The sequence below is a fragment of the Sciurus carolinensis genome, chromosome 2 (genome assembly GCF_902686445.1).
Source record: "Sciurus carolinensis chromosome 2, mSciCar1.2, whole genome shotgun sequence".
NCBI lineage: Eukaryota > Metazoa > Chordata > Mammalia > Rodentia > Sciuridae > Sciurus > Sciurus carolinensis.
Window position 1 is genome coordinate 154,403,611 of NC_062214.1, and position 19,479 is coordinate 154,423,089.

Genomic DNA, 19,479 nt, shown 5'->3' on the forward strand with positions numbered 1-19,479 from the left:
GGGTCCCGGAAGCCCGCGCCGCGCGCCCCAGCCCTTTAGATTCGGCCAAGACTGGGACGTCGCTCTCTCCAGCTCCGGGAAGCCGCTGGGGCTCACCTGGGGACCACGTGCAGAGGTACTAGAAAGCATGCACCGACTAGTCGCGGTACCTTCCAAAAATACCCATGGGAGTCTGGGCTTCCCTGAGTTTAGAGTAACTGCTGCCCAAACTGATGATTAAAACTGGTGAGTAATCACCATTTACCCTGAGTAATTAGAGATAATGAAACACCTCTAAAATCAGGTTATGGAGAAAGGAGCTGTTGGATTGGTTTAAAGGGTGGCCTTCCATAAACTGTTAAAGAAGTTCCAAACGCTGAGAAACAGGCTGTGCACAGAGCTGTGTGCCTGAAAGATACCTCTTCAGCTCTTAAAAGGTGACTTTCCATCCGATTTTTTTTTTTTTTTTTTTAAGTGCTACGTGAGGAAAGCCTTAGTGATGACCCTTAGAAACACAATCCCATTAAACGGGTCGCCTTCTTTCCTCTGCCCAGACCTTACCTTTTAGAGGACAGAAGTGTCTTTGCAGACAGTTTGGGGCCATATTTTTACAGCTAGAAAAGTGTGTTTATAGCCCTCTTAAGCACTGCCACAGCAGTTATTTTTGTTGTTGTTGATTGTTTATTTGTGGTATACCTAAGAATACTTAACTTCAGCAATCTGACCTTCCGAGAAAGTAACAACCACAGAAGCTACCACCTTTTAGGCCACAGGGAGACAAGAAAAGATACCCTTTGGTCTGTTTTTAAAGGAAGAAGGAGGATGAGGAATTGCCCCTTTCATACCGCCCCCCAAATGCTAGTAATCATATTAGCAGGGAGGTGGAATGTGGTGGCTTTTAAACCTTCCCAAACAGGAACTAATTTCACACACTGCCTCTGATGGAGCTGTGAGGGAGCTATCAGCCCCATCTCTGTTTTACAAACAAGGAAGGGGAAGGACAGCAAGGTTAAAGGGACTTACCCAAAGCCCTGAAGTAAATCACAGCTTCTGCTCTGGAGTCTTGAGGTAATGCTTCAGGGCAGAATTGAGACTCATAGCTCTGAGTTCCAGGTAGCCAGGGAAGACTGACCATTTCCTGTCCTGGATTTCTATCATGAGATAGACTTTATACTCCCCTGTCTTAGCAAAGCATTGAACTTTTAAACAGATAATGGCCTAGGGTAGCTCATATATAAAACTTTACAGTCACACACCTTCAATATTTAGAAAATAGAAACTATTTCCTGAAATCTGGGAGCATAGATCACAAAAGATGGGAAGTGTGTGAGAGCAGAGAAACCAACTATCAGAGCAGGGTCAAAGCATTCTGCCATCTTTTCCAGACTTGGTGAGGCCTTTTGTCCAAACAACAGAAACAAAGATGTATACCTTTGGCCAAGTCCTTTCATTCTTGTGAGTATCAGTTTTCTAATCTGCAAGGATGAAAGGATTAGGACTGATATTCTTCATGCTCTCCTTCAATCTGAAAATGATTTGATTATTTTTTTGTAGTTTTAATGAACAGCCACCTTCTTTCATTTTAATCACTCCTGAACCTCGCTCCTCTAAGAACCTCTGATTAAACACTGCAGGGCTATAACACCAGCCTTGAAAGATGGCTGAAAATATACCTGCAGCTTCCAACACAGTCAAAATTACAATTAATTATTAAAACTAACAACACAAAATTAAAAGTCCATTAAATAGTTACTAATGTCTCTCCTACGGCATCAGGCAGTATGCTCCTTTAGCACACTGTAGACAGATTAAATGTTCACTGAGTCCCCTAAATCAATCACTGTTGTTTTAATTATTAACAATATGTGTTCTTTAATATTTAAACTCAGAAACAACAGTGATATGCTATCCTTAAGAGCAGGGCTTTATTTTATTTTAAAGCCCTATGTAGTTTGTTTTTCTAATCCTGAATATTTTGGACTATTATCTCATTTTGCCCAGACAATAAAGCGGCAATGGCCCACCCATGAGTCTGTGAAACCCACTGTCTGGGAGTTCCCAATTAAGCCACCTGACATACCTTGTTTAGATACTGATATGGATCTTTAAGTGTGTGATGGGAGAATAAGGCTGTAGTTCTCTTGGGACAGCTTTATTTCCTTCTTCAAATTTTAAATGAATGCAAACCACCTATTGTCAACTATTTTAACCCACTCTCCCACCACCACCAAGAACAAATTACTTGTTGGTTAAAGAGCCAATCACACACAGACCAGTGATCAGAGTTGGTGAGGGAAATCCATTCAGTTCTTTCTCCCGTCTCAATCTCCTCTTGAATCTTGGTTGTTTTATAAAACATGATACAGATAGGCCTAATAAAACTCTACTTTAAAGCATATAAATTAAGAGGAGATGCCTACCATAATTCAGGAGCAAGGACATCTCCTGTGCTGCTCCTTCTGGATGAAGGGCATTTGTTTGTTGAGTTTTTCTTAGAGAGCATCAAGAAAGAGTAGCTGGTCAACAACTCTTGGACCAGACTTTCTCAAGATATGTCTGGAGGGTTATAAACTTCACAATACAGGTGGGAATGATAATAAAATGCAGATTTCCTGGCCCTACCCCAGATCTGGATCTAGAAATTTGCATATTTCATAAGGTTCCCTCATGATTCTAAGTACACAGAAGCTTGAGAACTACTGTATTAAAAGTTATTTCACTTAGTTTCAAGACTGATAGAGACCATTAAAAAACAGATACCAAGACATTATTGAAAAAGCAAGGAGAGTGCTTGCTTAATACTTTATAAACTCTTAACTATGGCCCTTATAGTATTACTATACCCAGAACATACTGAATAGGTCTACACAGATGAAAAATTGCTAGTTCTTGTAGACACAGTAGTACTTGCTTCTGGGTCCTCAACTAAAAATCATATTAGGTCTTCAAACCTCCTTCATCAATACATGTCGATTGAAGCTATAGGGGATTACCTTGAAGAAATTCCCAGTACCATTGCTAAATGTTGAGAAGCAGTAAGATAAAGCAATTAAAAGTGAAATTGGAAGGTGTGTTAGCCAACTTTTTTGCTGCTGTGACCCAAAGACCTGACAAGAGCAATTTTATAGTGCTCATGGTTTCAGAGGTCTGAGTCCATAGATGGCCAATTCCATTGCTCTGTGCTCTGGGGGTGGCAGAACATCATGGCAAACGAGTGTGGTGGAAGAAAGTGGGACAAGGCCACCAGGAAGCAGAGAGGAAGAGACAGCTCTGCTCTCCAGGGAAAAAATATATATCCCAAAGGCATGTCCCCAATGACCCACCACCTCCAGTCACCCTACCTGTCTACAGTTACCACTCCATTAATCCCTATTGGTGAATCAATGCACTACATTAGAGCTCTCATAACCCAATCATTTCATCTCTAAACTTTCTTTCATTGTTTCACAAATGAGCTTTTGAGAGATACCTCATATCTAAACCATAGCAGAAGGAATCTCTGAAACTGGCCTGGACCATTTGTTTTTCTATTATTAATATATACCATATGTTACATATCTGTTCTCTAGCTCTCACAACAACCCTTATAAAATCCCTCTTCAACAGATGAGAATCTGAAATTTACAGACTACACAAGTTGCTCAAGGTCACAGAGCTGTAAGTGATGGACCAAAACTCAGATCATGTCAGTCTGTCTCCTCCTCCACAACCTGAACTGGGCCTGCAGGGGCGATGGATGAATCTCCTATGGAAATAGATCCTGTGGATCCCTGTGAATCCACCTCAAAAATGCCTGCCCTGAAGGCTTTCCCCAGGCCAAGGCACCCACTGCTGCGTCTTGCAGCTAGTATAGGGAGACAGTCCCAAGTTCTTCAATGACAGAACAAAATCAAGACCCCACATTTGTTTCTTCTTGATATAGAGTCCACCTTAGGGCAAGACTTTCTGTGCCCTCCTCTGAGAAAATTTGTGATCTTGAAAAAGAAGTTAATTACCTCTGCTGGGTCAAAGTTTCCTCATTGTAAAATGTGATGACTGAACAGGTTCTTCACAGATTTCTGAAGCCCTAGGATCTACAGACAGTAATCCTAATAGTTAAATCATAGTCAAATGGCTTATCCTTTAGTGTTTCAGTTTCTTCATTTATAACCTGAGAATCATATTTTTTATTTCATAATATTCCTATAAGCATTAAATGAGTTAATATACTAAAATGGCAGGCACAAACGGGGTCAATAAATATTAGGAATTATTATTCCTTACAAAAGTAATGATTAATGAGCAAAGTAGAAGGTAAAGAGACACTTTGCTATTGAGTTTTATTTAAAGGTCGTGATAATTTTTTTAAAGGAAGAGGTTGTGTCTCACCTCTATTGTGTACACCTCAGGTGTTTATTTAATAAGGGTTGCTGTTTACATGAATAGCATTCCCTGAATTACATTTATTATAGTTCTATTATGATAAAACTCTGCCAAGATAACTCATAACTGTCAATGTCATACCTACTGAGATCAAAGAAATGATGGACTCACTGACACCTCCAAGGCATTTTCCATTTCTGACTTCTGATTCCTAAGTCCTTTATTTTAGAATTTTCTCTATCTATCTTGTTAAAACCTAAACTTGCCAGGCCCGGTGGCACATGCCTGTAATCCCAGCAACTCAGGAGACTGAGGCAGAAGGATCCCAAGTTTGAGGCCAGTCTCAGCAATTTAGCAAGACCATCTCAAAATAAAAAATAAAATAAAAAGGGCAGGGGATGAAACCCAGTGGTAAAGCACCTCTGGGTTCATTCCCCATTGCGAAAAAGCAAAAACAAAAAACCCTAAACCACTTCCTTCTATCCTGGTCAAGAAGTTTTTGTTTTGTTTATGGCAATCCTGGGGATTGAATCAATGGCCTTGCATGTGCTAAACAAGCATTTGACCACTAAGCTGCACCCCTAACCCCAAGAAGAATTTTTAACCCAGTTGTACAAGTTGTCCCTTCTCTAAACATTCAAGACTGATGTCAACCCTTGATATACCTCACTCGAAGCTATTAGTACTGGATTCTAATATTTTCTCACAAGAAAAAAGAAAGAGAATGCAATATTTCAGTTCTCTATGTCTTGAATTATTGTCTTCCTACTCTCTAGAATATAGTCCTTTAAAAAAAGCCCTTTAAAAAAAGTATAACATTAAAAATGGGCAAATAATTCCAATTGAGATCCCAGTGATATCTGACAGATGAGAAGATTGCTTTTATAGCTTAACATGTTTAACATGTAGATGACAGACAGGGCACACATGTGGACATTCTTTCTTTTCCAAGATAGGTTAAGATGGGAGCAGCACACAATGAAGGCTATTTAGCTTTGCCTATTTAAGGCTTCCTTTCCTAAAAAAATGGTCAACTGTACCCACCTAATTCTATATAGCAGGTGTGCTATTTGGAAATAAATTCTTATAGAATGTGTGAAAACAGATAAAACTTTGCAATGTCTTTGTTCTCAGCTCACACATCCTTCCCATTTACTCTTTCTCTCCCTGGTGTGTGTGAACAGTGACCTGGACAAGACTGCAGTGTCCGTAGAGGATAGATCTTGGAAGCAGGGCGCAGTATCAGTCCAATGTCTGATTACCAAGTGAATTACTGTGGTTTCCCAAACAGATGTCAATTGGGTAATAACAACAACCAATATTCTCCCCTCAATTCATGCTAAAAGCTTTCTAGTCTTTTGCATGAAAACCTGTATCCAAAAGAATATGTGATTCAAGAATTTTTTACCATATAAGTAAAATTTGGGTGTTTTTACTGATCACCCAACTATTTCATGGGCCTTTGTATGGAGGGAGCCCTTTCACTAATGTCCTGTTCAAGAATAATTACATATTGTTTGTAAGCCCCTCCAGGATTCTATATAGATAGAATAAAAAACTAAAAATGCTGGTTGATGTTCACTTTCTGGGAATTCATTAAGTTATGAACCTGAGATTTATGCACTTTCTATTTATGTTATATTTGAATAAAAAGTTATGGAAAATATGCCTTTGACGAACAATTGAAATACTTTCTTTGACCAACAGTTGAAACCCCCAGCAAGAGACCTTGCTGAGAGCCGTGGGACTTGCAGGGCAAAACTAGAAGCAGCTAATCAATCTATGGACTGCTGGTGGCCACAGCCCCTGAAAAGCAGACCTAAGGCCTCAGGAGATCCACTCTGGGGCTCCCTCCTCCAGGGTTGGCTACACCAACCAAAACCTGGCTTTGGGGCACCAGAGCAACCCAAGGTAGAAGGCAGATGCCCAAAAGGTCCCTGTTACTTTTTTCAACCCAGGGAGGACCAGGAACCCCTGGGTCAGCACAAAGTTTCCCAGAGGCATCTGTGACTACTGCTGGGCTCTTCTCTTCTTTGATTTCGCTGGCAGAGAGGTTTGGACTGAGTATTTCAACGCATCAGTCTCTGTGGGTTAATGCCAGAGTCACCATTTTCCCCCCCAATGAAAGTGTGTAAAACCAAAACATAGGTAACAGCTTAAGAAAAGGAAATGGGCTCTATGTCCAGATTCTGGAAACTCGAGGCTTGGGAGATGATCTGGGGAGAGGATAGTAATAAAGATAATGGGACTCCAAAGAAGTGACTTGATCCTTCAAAGCTGAGTCCCAGCTTGATGCAAAAAGATAAATCTAAGTTCATGTGGTCAAGATTTGGTTCTCTTCAAGGTCTTGAGTCTCCAGGGCCAGGTTCACAGATCTGCAAATTCAATTTCAAGAAAAAAGAAGTGTTGAGAGGATGAGCTGCGAGTAGAGAAGGCAAGGTGTTGGTTTAAGGCAGGGAAAGTCTTCCCCACGAGAGGCAGCTAAGTTGCACCCTGTGCTCTCACTTCCTGCGGGCAGATGAAGTAGGACCTGCCAGAAGCTCATGCACTGAAATTTTTGTGCTGCACCTGGCCTTCCCTGATTGCAGGGGAGCCAGCATGCTAAGCTAGGGACAACAGCTTCACCAGGTCCAGTGTCTCCCCACCCTCCTCAGACCAGCTCCTTATCCTCATGCCTGCTCTGGTCAGACGCATGGCTGGACCTCCCCCATGTGCCCTCACCTAAAGAAACATCGGCGTTCATTCTAGATGTCCGAGGGCCACAGGTGGAGTGGCAGATCACGGCTGTTTCCAGAGGCTCAGGAGGCTGCAGCGCCCATTTCTTGGGCACTGCTTGAGTCCCTGGCGCGACGCCCTAGTAACCTGCGTGTTTGTTCACCACCTTAGGCAGAGGGTCGGTGGGACCACACCGCTCAGCCCAGCCTGGGTCCTCTCACTGCATCGCCGCCTGCAGAGCGCGGCCCCAGCCTCCACCGCGTGCCAGGCTCTCTCTTTCTCTTGCCCTCGCTATTTTTAGCTCGGCGGCTGCACCCTCCTACCTGCAAGAGCTCGCCCCACTCTCAGACTCGTTTTGCAGGATTTGTGCCCCAGGTGGCTAACCTGACCCATACTTGAATAAACAGCAAGCACCCAACAACCCCGGTGAGCCACTTGCACGGAATTTGCATCCAGCGCTCCAGAGGCTCTTGAAAAAGGAACTTTCCCACCTCCTTTTTCATCTACCACAACTTGAAAACTCTGAGCCATTCTCCCAGTTATAAGTAAATAAATAAAATTTAGAAAACAAAAGAGATGGGAGATCCTAACATGAGACTCCTCTGATAGGATGTGAGAGACTCCTGGGACAATTTTATCCCTGGCCCCTGGCATTCTCCCTCTTGAAGTTCTAAGGATGCTGGGACAGCCAGGTACAGAACCCTTGATTATGTTTGGAGAAAATTGCATTTGGAGAGTATTGCAAGATTGCTTCCCTAGCTAGCCACCCACTCCACTGCTATTTCCAAGGACAGGTTGTCCAGGGGCCAGAGTGTGGCTTTTCCTATCAGTTAAAGACAAGGGTGTTTTTCCCTCTGTGTCTGCTCCTGCCAAGTGCAGCAGTGGTACCTGCAAGATTATGCAACATTGGCAAAGTGGGATTTGTAAGACCAGGTGGGGTGAAGGGACCTGTGGTGGAGAAAAGGAGCAGGAGGTGTGAGGTTCAAGCTTTGGGTGTTGCTTCATATGGGTCCTGGTGGTCTAGAGGATCTTTGCAGAGCAATCTTGGAGCCTCAGCCTTTCCTTGAGCCAATTAAACAAAAGTTTAACCAAGAAGAGGAGTCTCCTTTACTCATCATAAGGGGATGGCTGGTTAGATTTTGTAGCCTATGCTTCAGACTTCCGATTTTCATTCTGAAAATCTGAGTTTTAATCTTTGTTCATTTCCTGCATGTTAGGGTGTCAACTACAAGTGATAGGTAAACATGACTTCCGTTTGAGCCAAATGATCAGTGTGGCTCCTGGAACATGAGGAGTCTGGATAATCTGGTTTTATTTCTACAGTATTGGATGGAATGACTTGACCAGTATTAGATAATTGAATGTCTAAGAGTCTTAAGGAGAAAATTGGGCATTGGTTGTCTTTGTTATATTTAAATTAAAAGTTAATCTGTTTAAATTAGAGATTCTTCGACCTGCTATTATAGCTTCACTGGATGGATGTTAGGGAGAGCTGAAAAAAATGACATTTTTGCCTACAGTTTTTGGTGCAGCATTAAAGTGCTTGGGGGCCATAACTCTTATCAAATTTTCAAAGGGATTTGGAACCCAGAAAAGGCTAAAAATCTCTATCATACACTGTATAGATTCCTTTTGGGATCTATCTCTAAGTGACCTGCACAACAACTTTAATTCAGTGATACATAGCTTTCACACTCAACAATGTTCTTAGGTTGTCACTGAGTCAACAGAAAGTCACTCTGTTAAGAGACAGCATTAGCAGGCAAAAGGTCCCTAGGAGAATAATGACTTGGAGCCCAAATCCCTGCTCTGCCCATGTGAACCGGACCCCCCATTTACCCACCTGACTCTTGTGATTCTTAGTGTACGGATCAAATGTTAAAGTGTATATGAAACCAGTTTTCATGTCATAAAATATATGGCTGGTGGCATTTATGAAAATACTGATGGGTTTTCACAAGCTAGTTATAATTAAATAAGCAATTATGTAAATAATTATAATTACATGAATATTTGCATATTTTCTTCAACCATATACTTATAAGGAAAGTCAACATACTTTGGATCCCTAATGATTATTAGACATTTTCTTGTTTCCTTATCTCATTTAATCCTTGAGACAACCTATGGCTTCTATGCTATAGTTATCACCACCACCCCTCACACTTTAAAAAAAAAAATAACATTTGAGAAAAGAAGCATAGAGAGATTAAATTGCCTCAGGCCACCCAGCTAACAACCACCAGGTTTCAACTCTAGACAAAATCCCTGCTTTAAAAACAGGGATGTTAGTAAAAGTGCAAATTTTGTTCAGATTTAAGTAAATTAAATTCTTTGTGAGTTTGGTACAAAAGTGCAGGAGTTTAAAGTAGAGCAGCCACACTTGAGATGTGCAGTCTTCTCATGGACCTTTTACTAAAATATTGTCTTTAACTTCCTTTCTATTTCCTCCATAGTTTAGGTTTAAGAGCATCTTAACTGAAATTTATGCATATATTTACTTTTTAGTAAATATAAATATAGCTTCTTCAACTAATTAAGCAACTGTAGGAAGGAAAGAGCACCTCTGTCCTCTCCTGCAGTTCCTTCAGTAAACCATTGTAGTAGGAACCTCATCTTCAACAACTAGCAGAGGCCCAAACTGTCATCTGCCCAAATGGTTAAGTATCTGACTCAAGGTTAAATAACCAAAACATTGTGTATGCACATGCACATACAGTGCCAAGGGATTGGCTAATGAAGATAAAACAGATTCATTTTGCTGTTCCCTGAGTTTGGGGCATATTAAAAGAACTACTACAGTTCTGATCCACTTTCTTTTAAATCATTTCTTATGCCATTACCATGGTGGGTAGATTTGTTCAACAGATAGTTCTCCATTTGTGTTCCTCTTTCGCATAAAATATATAATAGCCAAATCTGTACTACACTGTTTGTGGAAGATCCAGAGGGCAGGCAGACATCTATTCTTATCTTTAATAATCATTTTTTAATTATGTCTTGAGAACTAGTATCACAGAAAATGAATAACAAAGGCAAAAACAAGTATGGATCATAGCAGGTACTTTGCTCAAAACCTTTTGAAGAGTGATGTGTTTCTGTATAGGACACATACTGGGCTGGAATAAGAGATGAAAACATTTTAATAACACTTGGTATTTATACAAGGAGGAATTGATGAAATGATTTTTAAAAATTCAGTAGTCAGTGTGGTATGATCTTTTTTTTTTTTTTAATAGATTCGAAGACAGCCTGTTTGGGGTATAGTGAAAACCAATCATACTATGTCTTACTCTGTGCTGTACCAGAATACCACAAACAGGGTAATTTATAGAAGTTCATTTGAGGCTGGGAAACCCAAGATGGAGGGGCCAAATCTAGTGAGGACCTTTTTGCTGTGTCATAACCTGGAAGAAGGCATCACATGGATAAAGAGAGCATGTGAAAGGGAGGGGTCCAAACTCATCTTTCTAGAGTGCCATTTCTTCAGTAACCAACTTGCTTCCTTCATAATGGCATTAAGGGCAGAGATCTCATGGTCTAATCACCTATTATAGCCCCACCTCTAAATATTGCTGCTTTGGAAACTAAGTGTCCAACACACGAACTCCAGGGGACACAATCCAACCAGAGCATTATTGTTTGAACTTGAAAATATGACTGTTTTTGAAGGTTTGTGTTTCTTCACAAGTTATATGAGTTATATGACCTCAAAATCTTAGGTACTGGCAAGTTTTATCTGTAAAGGGCCAGATAGTAAATATTTCAGACTTTGAAGGCCACTTACCATCTCTGTCATTATTTCTTCCTCCTTTCTCCTTTTCCTTTCCTCCTTTCCTTCTTCCTCTTCTTTTTCCTCTTTTCCTTCCCCTTCTTCTTCTACAATTACTTACAAATGTATAATCCATTTGTATTACTTTTTTTAGGGCTACCATAACAAAGTACCACAAACTGGGTGGCTTCAATTGACACAGAAATTTACTCTCAATTCTGGAAAGTAGACATCTGAGTTCTAGATGTCAACAGGGTTGATTCTTTCTGAGAGCTATGAAGGAGAAGCTGTTCTATGCCTCTTTCCTCCTCTTTAGTGGTTTTCTGGTCATCTTTGGAGTTCCTTGGTGGTATGGTTTGAAGGTGTCTCCCAAAGTTCCTGTGTGGGAAACTTAACCCACAATGCAACAGTGTTGAGAAATGGGACCTTTAAGAGGGTAATTAAGTCATGAGGGTTCCGCCCTCATGAATTGATTAATGTCATCATCCCAAGAATGGGCTTCTGATTAATGGATGAGTTTGGTTCCCTTCCCCTCTGGCTCAATCTCTCTTACTCTCACCTTCTCTTGCCCTTCTGTCTTCTACTCTGGGATGACATAACATGAAGGAAAGCCCTCACCACATTCTAGCACGTTGATATTGGGCTTCCTGTTGTTTGTGAATTACTCTGTAGTATTCTGTTTCAGGAGCACAAAATGGACTAAGACACTTGGCTTACAGAAGCAACACCCTGATCTTTGCTTTTAGGTTCACATAGTGTTCTCCCTGTGTATAAGTCTACATACAAATTTCCCCTTTTTAGATAAGGACACAGTCAGATTAGGGGCCTACCCTATTCTAGTATTATTTCAAGTTAACTAATTATATCTACAATGACCCTATTTCCAAACAGGTCACATTCCAAAGTTCTGGATATTATTTTGACAAATGAGGGAGAGACACAATTCAATCCATAAGACCATTCTTTACTCATCCATCATACAAAAATAGGTCATGGAGTATGTTTTGTTGATCCCTTTAGTAAAATTCTTGTTTTTTCTAAAATCCTATAATTTTCTATTCTTCATGACTTTATGGGACAAACTTTTTTTTTTTTTTTTTTTTTTTTGAGATGGGGGTCTCACTAAGTTGTGAAGGCTGGCCTCAAACTTTTGATCCTCCTGCGTCAGTCTCCTGCATAGCTGGAAATAAGCAACCATGCCCTGTTGTATGGGACAAATTAATTGTTATTGTATTTATTCAGTTAACAAATTTTATTGAGCATCTACATTTACTAAGCACTGTTGTTGGTGCTAGGACACAGATTTGAAAACCTGACAAAAATTCTTATCCTCCCAGGTCTTAAAGTCTAGTATGAAAAGCAGACCCTCAACAAAATAAATAAAAACAATCCAAAATACATAAGATGACAATAGGTCCTAAGAATAAAATTTAAGTGGGTAAGAAAGGGTGAACCATACAGTTGAATTTTAATAGAATAATTTTTTCACAGAAAAAGTGACATTTGAGCAGAGAAGAGATCTGAATGAGGCGAAGAAGCCAGCACATGATATCAGTGCTTGAGTTTGGATATGATTTGACTGTGTTCCCCAAGGATTTGTGTATGAAAAGTTTAGTCCTTGGTGAGGAGGTTTTTGGGAGATGGTGGAATTTTTAGAAGGTAGGTTAAGCACAAGGTAAGTTACCAGGAACACTGCCCTCAGAAGGGATTAACATAGTTCTCAGGGTATCTGTTAGTTCTATGAAGTGGGTTGTTATAAAATATCACATGGGTTCTTATAAAAGAGCCCTCCTCACTCTCTGGCTTCCTGTCTCACCATGTAATCCCTCTGACACATACCTCCACCAACAATACTGTATGCCAGGAGGCCTTCACCAGAAGCTGAACAAGTGGAACTGCCCAACCTTAGACTTTCATTCTTCAAAACTGTGAGTTAAATGAATCTCTTTTCTTTATACATTACCCAGTCTCAGGTGGTTTGTTATAGAAAGGGAAAATGAGCAAGTACATTTAGGGAGTCATGCTCCTGTCAAATGAAAGAGCAGTATGAAGTCTGAGGTAGAAATGAGGGCCAGAACAAGAGAGTACTGTACTTGAGTAGAAGGAGGCAAGAGAGAATATGAAGAGATGAAATCAGAGAGATGAGGGGTATCAGATGTCCAATAGTGTATGGTCTTGAATCACCATCTTAGTTAAGGGTCAGTGTCAGGATGAGGGTGGGGCAAGCAAAGCACACAATTTTAGAAAGCAGTCATTCTCAGAACTGTTCAAGAGCAGGGTGGGTGCCTAAGAGTGAGTGCCTCCTTAAATTAGGCACCCCAGGAATCTCCCAGACCTCACCCTAGTTCTGGCCCTGATAAAGGCTTTGGATTCATTTACGAGTGGGACAGGAAGCCTCTGGAGGGTTTTCGGTAAAGAAGGACATGGATAACATTAACTTTTATCAGAATTACTCTAGTTTCTGTATTTAGGACAAGGATAAGATAAATTAGACCAATTAAAAGACTACTGAACTAGCTTTCCAAGAAATAGTGAATCAAGGCTTTGTACCCAATAATCCACCCAAGGGTAGGCCACCCTAAAAAGCTGTCCAGTGTATAACCAGTGCACCTTGTGTTTTCTTTTTATTTTTCATATGACTTTCTTTGTAGGTCATCTGAATTCTAGACTCTATGTCATTTACTGGGATTCAATTTAAGAATCAGCAAGAGATGGTCCCTGTCTCAAAGAATTAATAATTTCCTTCCCTCCTTCCTTCCTTCCTTCATTCTTTTTATATTTTGAAGTTTTGCGAAAACAAAAGCAAGCAAACAAGCAAAAAACATCATGCCCACCTCTTACCTTCTTAGGAGTTCACCATGCTTACTTTCTGATCCAGGTATTCTATACCCATTCCATTCAGAATAGTAAATGATGATAAGAATCAAGGGACAACTTAGGAAATTAGCCATGATTTATTATGATCTCTCATGAAAATACTACACCTCCCTTTCACTCATAAGACCAGGAATTTGGGGGACCTGAATGTTAGAGGTCCTCACACTCAAGCCTCTCATTTGTCAGATGATGAGACTGAGACCCAGTAAGACAAACCTATAATTACCCACCTACTTAGTGGTCAAGTGTAGCAGATTGCATTTTTAAAAGCTGCCTACAACAATCTGTTTTGTTCCATATGCTCTTGAATGCAACTTTGACACTTACCATTGCAAGATGGGAGTCTACATTCCCTGCTTTGAATTTGGGTATATCAGTTTCCTGTAGCTGCTGTAACAAATTACCAAAAACTCTTGGCATAAAACAACACAAATCTATTATTTTACAGTTCTGAGGATCAGAATTCCAAAATATGTCTTTGTAGGATAAACTCAAGATATTGGCAGGGTTGAAACCTTCTGGAAGCTCTAGGGAGAATCTGTTTCCATGCCTTTTCCAGCTTCTAGAGGCTGCTTGCATTACTTGGCTCATGGCCAGCATCCCTCTGCCATCTGCTTTTGTATCATATCTCCTTTTCTGATTCTGAAGCTTCTGGATTGCAGTTATAGGACCTTTGGGATTATATTGTATCTATCTGGATTATCCAGGATAATCTTCCTATCTCTAGGTCCTTAACTTAATCACATCTGCAAAGCCCTTTTGCCAGGTGAGCTAACAAATGTATGGGTTTGGGGTTAAAATGTGAACGTTTTAGAGTGCTATTTGTTCTGCCTAATATACCAGGTAAATTTATGACTACAGAATTGAGGCTATGTGACATCCAAGGCAAGGTCATGAAAGTGATATTGCTTCCAACCAATTGTCTTGAAACCTTGCTTTTAGGACCCAGTTGCCCTTGCCATGCTGTGAGGAGGCCCCACTGACCCACCAGAAAGGCTACCATGGGTCAGGGTCCTGATGGGCAGCCAGCTGTGGCCTCAGCTGATATGCATCAATCAGTACCCATGTGAATGAAGATACCTCCAGATGATTCCAGAACAGAGCTGTCATTTCACCCAACTTTTAGTTCTTCCCAACAGAGGCTCTCGATATCACAAAGGGAAGATAAGTATTTCTACTATACTCTATTCAACTCTTGATCCATAGATAATATGAGAGATGCTGTTGTTCTAAGTCACAAATTTTGAGGTTATTTGTTGCAAAACAATAGGTAACTAATACAGAGAGCCACACGGCAGAACCTAGGTGTTTAGTTTCTCCACTTTAGTGCTTTTTCCACCTTATTACCTTTTGGTCAAGCAAGAAAATAAGTGATCAAGAATCATTTGTTGAACAGCTATTAGGAACAGTGCCCTCTGGAAAATGTAAGGGACTCTAAAACTTGCTGTTCACCTTCAAGAAACACTCCCTAATCCAAGTGAGAAAGACATCCAGGAGCAGAGTTAAGAGGCTGGTACACAAGTCATGGTAAGAGATGGGAAGAAACCCAAGTGTGTCACAGGAATAGGAGAGAAACCAGAGTCCAAGGAATATTCTGAGGGTTAGTTGACAAGACTTCCAAGTAAGGAATGTGCAGAAAGAAGAGGTAAGCATTCTATTGTTTCTAGCCATTAATGTAGATAGAAAATCTAGGCGGAAACTCAGGCTTGAGAGAACTTTATGGTGTACAATTTGGTCTGGTCATCAATGGAGTTAATGTCTGTTCCCAAAAGCATTTTCATCGCTAAACAATGCTTAGTTCCCAATGATGGAGCATGTAGAGAACTAACTAGGATCACCTTTAGAGGTATCTGTATTATTTCTTTAAGGAATTAGACTTCTTAGCACCCATTTCCAGAGCATATCTGGTTTTTGGTACCATTTATGGCTGGCCTTACAGTTTCACATAAACTAGTAGCAGTTGTTCATCACAGTAAGTCACAGAAGTGTGAGTGCCATAGGCGATGTCATCACTATTTTACTTCTAAGAAAATATTCAGAACGTGGAGTGCTCCTTCCCCATGTGTGCTTCCTCTTAAGCAGAAAGCTTCTCTTATGTCAGAGAGGAAGCAATTTTCTCTCCATTGTCTGTTGAATTCCAAGGCATTTTCGTGTGGACTTTAGAAATATACATACACAAGAATCTACCACCATAAAAGTATGCTGTTTTATTTTTGCAATGGGTCACTTTCACAATGGGCTTGGAAGTTTGCTTCCACACATTTACCAACTTGCTATTTCTACCAACATGCTATATCTGCCTGCAGTTGGGGAAATGTTTCATTTTCATCAGTGTCCATGACGCCTTGGACAATCAGTGCCTCAATGATCTGGTCTGCAGAAAATGTTATTAGAATTTACTTGAGCCACAGAAGAATTATTTCTACCTTTTATTTCATTATTCCTGTGGGCAGAGGTGCTATGGTCGACTCTATGGGAAGTTAGAAAAGCCCATGACTAGAATAATACACACAAAACATATAATTGATTGAGAAAAACTTAAAGGACTTTAATTTTTGTGGTTTTTAGATAAGATGTGCATAAAAATAGGTATATCAATGCTTCCAACTTTGTTTTATGAAATAATGCTTTCCTGATTATAAAACACATAAAACTTTACTTTTAAAATTCTAGAAAATATGCGAGAGGCACTAAGAAAAAAACAAAAATCTCTTGTGAACCTTCACCCAGAGATACCTACTATCCATAGTTTGACAAAAATACTTTGGGTCTTGTGCTTTGCAGAAAAACACTTGGAAATTTTTAATGAAATTATGTAGCACTTGCTGATTTACAAACTGATTTTTTTTAACCAGTGTTTTTTAAATTTTTTAAACATACCATATGATGAACACTTTTATGTCACATTTTATTTAGGAAGTCAATGTGAGAGATTTTTATGGGCTGGATATATTTATGACATTAATGTTGGATTATACACTATTTATGTTACATTTATCTTCTTTCTCCTTAATCAATAAATATTTACTGCAGACCCACTGTAAGCCAAGCACTGTTCTAGGCAGTGCGAACACAGAGAAGAATGAAACAGACAAAATCATCATCATCTTTGAATTTGCATTCAAAAAAGGAAGACAGGTGACAGTCAAATAGACAAATATATAGTATGATAGGTGATGTAGTAGTTCTCTTCCTATTATTTAATAAAAGCTTTGCATATGGACTTCCACGAATTCTGATTTGTATCTTTAGAATAAAATCTTATTTAATAAAAAATGAAAAAGCCTATGTGATAAAAATGTCAGATCATTTCTGAAAAGCCATAAAAAGTTTCAACAGGTAGAAAAATACCCCTTGTTCTTGATATAACTTCAACATCATAAATATATGCTTTCTACCTAAACTGAAGTATATATAAATATATTTTTATTTTGATTCATTGTACACAAATGAGGTACAACTTTTCATTTCTATGGTTGTACACAATGTAGATTCACACCATTCATGTAATCATACGTAAACATAGGGTAATACTGTCTGTTTCATTCTATCTTTCCATCCCCCACCCTCTCCCATCCCATTTTCCTCTACACCATCCAAAGTTCCTTCATTCTTCTCTTCCCCCCGCCATCTTCCCTCGTTATATATAGTCATCCACTTATCAGAGAAAACATTTGGCCTTTGTATATTTCTTTCTAAATTTCCTTGTTTTTGTTGTTATCATAGCTTTTCCTTAAATCTGAAGGCTCATACATAAATGCTAGTGGTATTTGTATATTAATTATATATCTTTCTACCTTAGTGTATTCTTTACTGTTTCAATTTCATTTTCATTATAGTACTGTAACATAATTGCATAAAGATATTTTACCTTGTCCTTTCAATCAGTATGCTTCTTGTCTAATTGCTTAAAATAATATCTCCATCACAGTGCTAAAGAAAAAAATAATGTCAAATTATATTTGCAATGTTAAATGGAAACAGATATTAGAAGTACTTGTTTTCATTTTAATATTGGTAAGAATGCTTCTGATTTCTCATTAAGTGGTGATATTATGACTGATAAATATGCATATAATATATATAATATGAAAGTTAAAAAAAAATGAAAAAGTCAGGCACGGTGGCACACGCCTGTAATCCAGCAACTTAAAAGGCTGAGGTAGGAGGATTCCAAGTTTAAACAGCCTCAGCAATTTAGCAAGACCCCGTCTCAAAATAAAAAATAAAAAGTGCTGGGGATGTAGCTCAGTGTTAGAACTCCCCTGGACTCAATCCCAAGTACCATTAAAAAAAAAAAAAGAAGAAAAGAAAAGAAAAGGAAAAAAATGACTTACAATTCATATCTACAGTTTGGGTTCAAATGTATTATAACTGCACCAAAAACTCTGGAGAATCAGGAGTGCTCAATTGTCAGGTACTTAAAAATAAATAATCTCAAACAGGGTTAAAATAACAATTATGGTCATCTCTTATGGCTGTATAGATTGACTGGGCTCAGCTGGGCATTTCTTACTTGGGGTATCCTGCACTTACAGTCAGATGATAGCGGGGGCCTCAGACATCTAAAGGTCTCATGGCATTTGAACTTTCATGTAGTGTGTGGCATCCCCTTGAGAGAGCTTTCCAAGTACACAAGTCAGAGGTGACTGGACTTCTTTTAACCTCAACCCAGAAGTCACACAAGTCCCTTGTACCATATTCTATGGAGAGGACAAAGTCTCTAGATTCCCTGTAGAAGAGGCCTTCACAAATGGTGTGCATACCAAGAGGAATGGTTCATCAGGGAACCTTTTAGGAGACTAGATACACAGCAGAAAATGTGGCTTAGACAAAATTAAATGACATTGTCGAGATCACCCTACAAAACTCAGCACAAACTTGTAAAAAAAAAAAATTGTTTCTAAAACAATTTCAAAGACACAAGCCTGCTAACTCTGGGTCAAGTAACGCTAGCAGTGGGAAGAAATGCTGATAGAGCCATTCTCTCCACAGGCATGACTCTGATGGGTGGGGCTGGTAGACCTAGACATCTCTTTGTTGAAGAGAGAAGACTCCTACCACTGCAAGTCAGAAAGCAGTATTTGTTTCTTTCCTCAAGAAGGAGCAGAGCATACCTGAATACCCAATTCTGCTCTGTTCAGCACACCAGGTATGTTGTGCTATGGTAGCCCCTATCATACACACGAGTGGCGGTACAGTCCATCACTTCTAAATGCATTTTGGACTGAATGCTAGACTAGTCTGTTTAAGTGCATTTAGCTCCTATTGTTTCACAAGAACCTCATTTTTCAGATTAGGAAACTGAAGCACAGAAATGAAACAATTTGCACCCATATACTGATAAGTGGTATTCCAGGATTCAAACCCAAACAATTCAATACCAGAGTCCATTCTCTTGATGACTGCACTGCTCTGCTTGGAGAAAATCATTTCACTTTTCTGGGTTGCAGGCACCTTATCTGTAAGAGAGCTAACACCCCTTCTCTTACACGCTTGTGCTAAGAAGTGAGTGTTTGCCCAATTTTGCCACCTATAACTATGTAACCTTGCACAAATTGTTCAACCTTTCTGAGACATGATTTCCTTATTTAATAAAGAGTACAGTATATTTTTATGAGGAGCTGATAGCATGCTGCATATAAAGTAGTGTATGGCATAAGGGGCTTGATAAATGCTATTAATTGGCATTAATATTATTGCTTATATTGTAACACAGTTTTGAGGTTCTTACATCTAATACCCTTACAAGCCTCTTGCTGAAATTGCTGTTA

At 39.5% G+C, this 19,479-nt stretch overlaps 1 long non-coding RNA gene across 1 annotated transcript; it reads left to right on the forward strand.

The window, feature by feature from the left end:
* Positions 1 to 12,346: 12,346 nt before the first annotated feature.
* LOC124978035 (uncharacterized) lies at positions 12,347 to 15,497 on the forward strand. Its single transcript, XR_007107308.1, has 3 exons — positions 12,347 to 12,487; positions 12,693 to 12,756; positions 14,648 to 15,497. It is a non-coding gene; the product is annotated as an uncharacterized LOC124978035 (long non-coding RNA).
* The last annotated feature ends 3,982 nt before the right edge of the window (positions 15,498 to 19,479 follow it).